This window comes from Pyrus communis, chromosome 11 (assembly GCF_041283825.1).
Source record: "Pyrus communis isolate YQ-2024b chromosome 11, ASM4128382v1, whole genome shotgun sequence".
Lineage (NCBI taxonomy): Eukaryota > Viridiplantae > Streptophyta > Magnoliopsida > Rosales > Rosaceae > Pyrus > Pyrus communis.
This window is the reverse complement of record NC_142575.1, coordinates 23,725,134-23,732,044: the sequence shown is the minus strand read 5'-3', so window position 1 is coordinate 23,732,044 and position 6,911 is coordinate 23,725,134. Positions and strand designations below refer to the sequence as shown.

General features: G+C 39.4%; 1 long non-coding RNA gene across 1 annotated transcript; it reads left to right on the top strand.

Moving 5' to 3' along the window:
* Positions 1 to 6,081: 6,081 nt before the first annotated feature.
* On the top strand, positions 6,082 to 6,596 carry LOC148693132 (uncharacterized). The gene is made up of 3 exons (XR_015952988.1): positions 6,082 to 6,228; positions 6,324 to 6,467; positions 6,568 to 6,596. It is a non-coding gene; the product is annotated as an uncharacterized LOC148693132 (long non-coding RNA).
* The last annotated feature ends 315 nt before the right edge of the window (positions 6,597 to 6,911 follow it).

Here is a 6,911-nt window from a genome sequence, read left to right as displayed (position 1 = left end):
CGCGAGGAAGAAGACGCGCGCGTGGGCAGCGCGTGAACAGTGCGCGTGGGGGCGCGTGAGAGCTCCAAATTGAGTTCTGAAAATTGTCACGCGTTCGTGACGTCGTGTAGATCACCGTGGTATATTCATACACCCAAATTGAGCAACGTATGAGAAAGTTATGGACGAATGTTTGGTGTATGTGCGTTAAATAATGTCAATTTGGTTACTTTTTGTATAGGTGAAAATTATACAGAGGAAGAATGTAACCAAGCTAGGGGGAGGTTCAGGGACCTATGAGACGTCGATGTGATCAGTGAGTGGGCAGTTATTTTTCAGTATATATATATATATACGTATGCTTGACGTATTTCCCAGAAACGTATTTTAAAAGAAATACGAATTAATTATCCTGTCATATATGCATCATATTTTAATATGTGCATTACCATAATTATGCATACTGTTGCATGGTGCTGAGGAGGCCCAGGTAAGTTACGATTGAAATACTATCATCACATGCATTAGTAGTGGCATACATTTATATATGTGTATTGGTGCTGTGGACGCACAGGTAAGTGCCAGGTAAGTGGTATTCATGTTGTTATGCAGTAGTAGTTTGAGAGGATTAGAGAGCTCATAATCTGCACCCCCGGTGTTAGTGCTCCCGCCCAGGGCCAGGGCACAGCCTTCACGTGTATGTTCACCAGCACCGCATGCTCGCCTTGGATCCAAGATAGGTGCAAGCCTGTCGTACAGACCACAATAGGTGGTTCCGACTTGTAGGTGACCCGCGATTTATCGCACAGCTTCACGTGATCGTAGCACTAGAGCATACATATATATATTACACCCAGCCTGTCGTACAGACCACGTTAGGTGGTTCCGACTTGTGTGCAGATTCAGTTATTGAGTTGAGAGTGGAGCTCTAGATGCAGCCGTACAGGTCACGTTAGGTGACTCCCGGCTGCCAGATTATATGTTATTGTTATGAGTTATGCTTGAGCACTTACATTTATTATGAGATTCTGATGTGGCATATTCTCGAGCATGAATGGCATATTTTGGAGCATGTTTGGCATATTTGTACATACGTATATATGTTTATTTTCTGGGAAATTATACTTGTTTTACGGCGAGGGGTTACAAAGTTTTGAGAAGTGTTTGGATTTGGAAAAGAATTGTTTTGCTGACCCACTCAACTTTGTTTTGCGCCCCTCCAGGTTCAAGAATTGCAAAGGTGTGGTGACTACGAGGAAATTCAACGGTGTTATGACAGAATGGACCAAATAAGGACTCACCTTCGGGTGTTTTATCTTAGAATTTGTATTTTTAAAGCTTCCGAACTGTGCAAATGGTTACGTCACTCTCACGTGACGGCCAGCATGCCCTCCTTCGGGACGGGGTGTGTCAGTTGGTATCAGAGCCTAAGTTTCAATCTTGGACATCTTGAGAAGTTCTAGTGAATTCTGTCAGAACTACACCGCCTCGTAGCAAACCACGTAGTTAGAGGAATTTAGTCTCCCTGATTTAGCTGTTGGGGGAAACTATTATTTTGGTGATTCAGTATATTATCAAAAAGGGACATTTTAAGATGGGTTATGAGTTGAATTTGAATCACCTTATGAAATGATGGACCTAAGGGAGCAAAGCGATGGCTTAATCATTTGGAAAAGACGTTTTAGATTATGCAAGTCAAAGGAATCTTCCTTTTGACAGAAGGGTTGAGACGACTACCTGGTTTGAGTTATGAACTTGTATCCTGGTGGAAACAGGAGTATAATTCGTTGTCACCGAAGGAAACAGCCGATTGAGAATTGTTTAAGGACTTGTTTAAAGAAAAGAATTATTCCTTCGGCATCTTATGATGGTAGAAAGCAAGAATTTGCAAATGTGAGACAAGGAAAGCTGACGATCAATGAGTATTATAGAAAGTTCTTAGACTTACCTCGTCCCATTCGAATATTGCTGCTATTTTGATTGAAGTGTTATATTGTTTTAGGCTGGGTGGCATAAGGCAGTGGTATTTTGGGTGACCATTATCCATTGTAATTCTTACCAGGAGTATACAAGATGTTGTTGAGCCTTGAAGACTCTGAGAACATGTTCAGCGAGAGTAAAGAAGAATGATAAAAGAATGGGAATCAAAAGAGGACGATAAAGTTAATGATTCGTCATATCAAGAATATAGAAAGATTCGGAACTTCAAAAGAAGTGAAGCTAATTCTAGTTCTTTTGGCAAAGGTTTTAATGCCATTGATCAGAGGTGAAGTGATAGATGTATTGGTAATCTCAGATCTCAGAGACAAGGTGATTTTGGTAAAGGAAATGTACCTTTGTGCTGTAGGTACAATAATGGACACCTTTGAGAATGTAGGCAAGAAAGCAGCGGACACTTTACAAGTGGATAGGTGGGACATAGAACTGTAAATTATGTCCAATGCCAACAGAAACCCTAGCAGTCTTCTTTACCACAACTAGCGCCGATTCAGCAAGTTCCTGGATCTATTAATTATGGTCAATTAGGTCGTGGTGTACTTGAAAGAAGTATTTACACTAATAGAGGTTGTGGGAGACGACAACAAGCCCAGGGATGTGTTAACCACACATCACTGCAAGATACTCAGAATTATTTGGTTTTGATTAGGGGTACGATAATTATTCTTAATGACTTAGCTAGAGTCTATTTGTTAATAATGTAGAAATTTTACGTTATTATTGTTATTGCCTAGAAAGTAGTATTTAAATGCAGTTGAGACGTGTGTATGTATTTCCTAATGAGTGGCAAAATAGTAATATTACACCCTCGAGAGTTGTTGCTTACTTATCGAGACAACGATGATTTATCAGTATTGCGGGCTGCAGACCGTAATATTAATAACTTATTCGTGGATTCGTTAAGCAAGTAAACCGGTAGGTTATCCTATGTTAGTATCGTACTTATTCAGAGTGCTCAGTATTAGTAGAGTATGTATTGTTGCTAGCTACTTTTGTTTCATTAGATTGTAGGTTTCGATGTTATTCTAGAGCATATTATGTTATATACAGTGATGAGTTGCAGACCACGCGAGGTGGTACTGAATGTATGCAAGATATTCATGATACGATGAGTTAATTATGAGTTATATATGCAGCTGAGGGCTGAGTTGATTAGAATGAAAGAGTATGAGCTATGTTTATAGCTGAATGTTGACTGGATTATATGTTATTTTCCATCGGTCTGGATGACTAGAGATTACTTTTGTAAGTATGCGAAGTGGAGTGAGGCAGACCGTTATTTATGCTGTGAGAGCAAAGAGATTATTATCAAAAGGCTGCCAAGGATATTTATATCATGTGGTGCTAAGTGATGTCACTTCTAGTAGTGTGGAAGAAGTGGGAGTAGTCAAACATTTACCTGACGTTTTCCCTGAGAATTTACCTGGATTGCCGCCAGTTAAAGATGTAGAGTTCACTATTGATTTGTCTCCAGGTACAAACCATATATTATAGAATGTTGCCTTTTGAACTAAGAGAATTGGAAATTGGTTGATAAAAGTTTTTATTCAACCTAGTACAATACGTTGGGGGAACCCCAGTTTATTGGTGAGAAAGAAAATGGACGTTAAGGCTGTGCTTTGATTATAGACCATGGAATCGGGTAACGATTGAGAACCGTTATCCATGATGGTGTACTGATGTTTAATGAATCAGCTCAGAGGTATTTGTGTATTTTCTAAGATTGACTTGAGGTCTGGATATTATTAGTTGAAGATTATCGGTGAGGATGCCCTTATGATAACTTTCAGGATTCGTTAAGGTCATTTCAAGTTTGGTGATGCCATTCGGAGTGACGAATGCATCTACTACTTTATGAATTTGATGAATGAAGTATTCCAATGATATCTAGACCGATTGTTGTTGTTGCTATTGAAAGGATTGATAAGACTAGAGCAAAGTATGCTAAACATCTTAAATTGGTATTGCAAAGATCGAGGGAACATTGGTTGTATGCTAAGTTTAGCAAATGCTAAAGTTAAATGAATCAAGTGGCATTCTAAGATTTGTTATATCTGCTGAAGGTATTCAAGTGAATCCTTAAAAGGCAGCAGGAATTGAGAATTTAGAACAACCACGAATCGTGATTGGGATTCGGAGTTATCTTAGCTTAACAAGCTATCATGGACGGTTCGTGAAAGATTTTTCAGTCATTGCTTTGTCATTAACGAGATTGTTGAGAAAAGAGGTTATGTATGAGTGGGAAGGAAATTGTGAGCAAAGGATTCAACAACTGAAGTATTTCCTCACTCATGCACGTAATTTAGTATTCCCAGAAAATAGTGGTAATCATAAATTTTAGTGATGTTTCTTGAATGGTATGGGAGGCATGTTGATGCAAATGTTAGGGTGATTACACACGTTTCACGACGAAAGGAACCTCATGAAATGAATTACCCTACTGGTGATTTGGAAATCATGATTACCATTCTTACTGTAAAGTTATGAAGACATTATTTGTGGTAAGAATGCAAGATTTTTACGAATCCAAAAAGTCTCCAATATCCATTACTTGGAAGGATTTTGATATAAGGCAGCGAAGGTGGATTGAATTGTTTAATGAACATGATTGTACGACCAGGGTGATCGTAAAATTGTTCTAGCTGATGCACTTGGTGAAAAGACTGTGGTAAGAATTAATGTCTGGCACGCTTGCCAAGATTGTCTTCTTGTGGATTGGAAATCAACTGAAGTAAAGTTGAGAATGGAAGATTGAGAAGAAGTTGTAATTGCTAATTTTCAAGTTAAGTCTTTTTAGTAAGGTCGTACTCAAGACTCAAATGGTTAACGAAGAAAATTAAGAATTAACCAAGGCAAAGAAAGAAGGGAAAAAGAAAGATTGCTGAGTTCGAGAATAGGATGGTTATGATTGAACTTGAAGTGATAGTTGATCAATGTACCAAGTTAGTACATTTACTCCAGTGTTGAGTAACAACCACAGTGCAACAGTACTTATATGTTTTATTGAGAAGAGATTTGGGTTACGGAACTGCTGAGTTTCTTAAGTATGTTGGTTGCACAGTTTCCAAAGTAACGCCATAAGGACCATGAAATGTGTCAATTTTTGTTGATTTGTGGAAGAAATACTTCTGGATAGAGAAGATTCGATCACGAAAGAGTTTTGGTAGGCCCTGAAACTATGGATGAGTCTTCTCAAAGTATTCAGGTGATTAAGTTTAACCAGAGAGTAGCCAGGAATGGCAAAAGAGATTAATAGTTGAACATGTCACTAATCGAGTGTTTAACGTAGATGATCTTATAATTTTGAAGTTTTCACTTTAGAAAAGTATGATACGGCTTGGAAAGGAAAGCAAATTAAGTCCTAAGTACCTCGGACTTTATGTGATCATCGAAGAGTAGGTGAAGTTGCTTGAATTACTTCCAGAGTTATTGTAAGAGCATGATGTGTTTCATGATTCAACATTTTTAGAAATTTCATCACGAAAAGAAATAGTGAGATTTGGAAAGGAGACAAAATAAGTCTTAAACACATCAGACCATTTTTGACCACTAAAGGAATCGATGAAGTTGCATACAAGTGGTGATGTCTTCAGAATCGGCTAAGGTGCATAATGCATTATATTTCGATGCGTTGTCACTAGGTGGCAGATTCGTCACATGGATTTCCGGTGCAACTATTGAGAATTAATCCGGATTAGACTGGTTGAGGAACCAAGGACGACCTTGGATTGGAAAAAGAATGTATTGAGAATTAAGACAGTGTAATTGGTAAAGAATTTGTGGAGAAATCAGTCAGTCGAGGAAGCTACATGGGAGACAGAAGATCAGACGAGGAATTTGTATTCTAGATTGTTCTTTGACCACTAGGGGTCGTTGATTGGTTGTTTTGAATTTCGGGACGAAATTCTATTAAGGAGGGTAGGTTGTGACATCCCGTCCCGGAAATATCGAAACGTACATTTGAAATTACAATTTTACCCCTAGTTCGTTACATTTACGTGTAGTGTTGTGTGGTGTAGTGTTGTAGGACCACACACACACTCACACACTCTCTTTCTCTCCCGTGATTCCCTCTCCCTCTGTCTCTTTTCTTTTTCTTCTCTCTCTCTCTCCTGAGCTCCATCCATTCTTCTTCTTCCTTCTGAAAACGTACGGACAACACACACATCACCCAAACCTTGATGGATCGAAGGAACCAAGGGCATTTTTGGACTCGTGAAGCTCGTACGAGTGCAACCATACCATTTTCAGGTAAGAAATCCTTCGTTTTCGTGTCGATTCGAGGTATTCCGATTTCGAGTACTGTTCATGCAAGATTAATCTAGTTAGTTTTTAGACTTTTGAAGCTTGTAGATGTCTTAGTGAGGTCCCAAGGAGCCTCGGAGTACTTCGTTGGAGAAGTTTGGACGTCGGGATCATCGTGGTCAAAGTTGGCCGGAGCTTTCGAGGGGTTTTCCGGCGAAACCACGGCGAGTTAGGGGTCAAGGCAGGTATGGATGTGTTCGTCTCGTCAATACCTTCAATTTGATATATAGTACGTCGAAAATGGTTAAGAAATGAAGAAGTTATGACACTTTGAAATTTACCCAGAAATTCCGGCAAAACACCATCTCCGGCGACGCGAGGAAGAAGACGCGCGCGTGGGCAGCGCGTGAACAGTGCGCGTGGGGGCGCATGAGAGCTCCAAATTGAGTTCTGAAAATTGTCACGCGTTCGTGACGTCGTGTAGATCACCGTGGTATATTCATACACCCAAATTGAGCAACGTATGAGAAAGTTATGGACGAATGTTTGGTGTATGTGCGTTAAATAATGTCAATTTGGTTACTTTTTGTATAGGTGAAAATTATACAGAGGAAGAATGTAACCAAGCTAGGGGGAGGTTCAGGGACCTATGAGACGTCGATGTGATCAGTGAGTGGGCAGTTATTTTT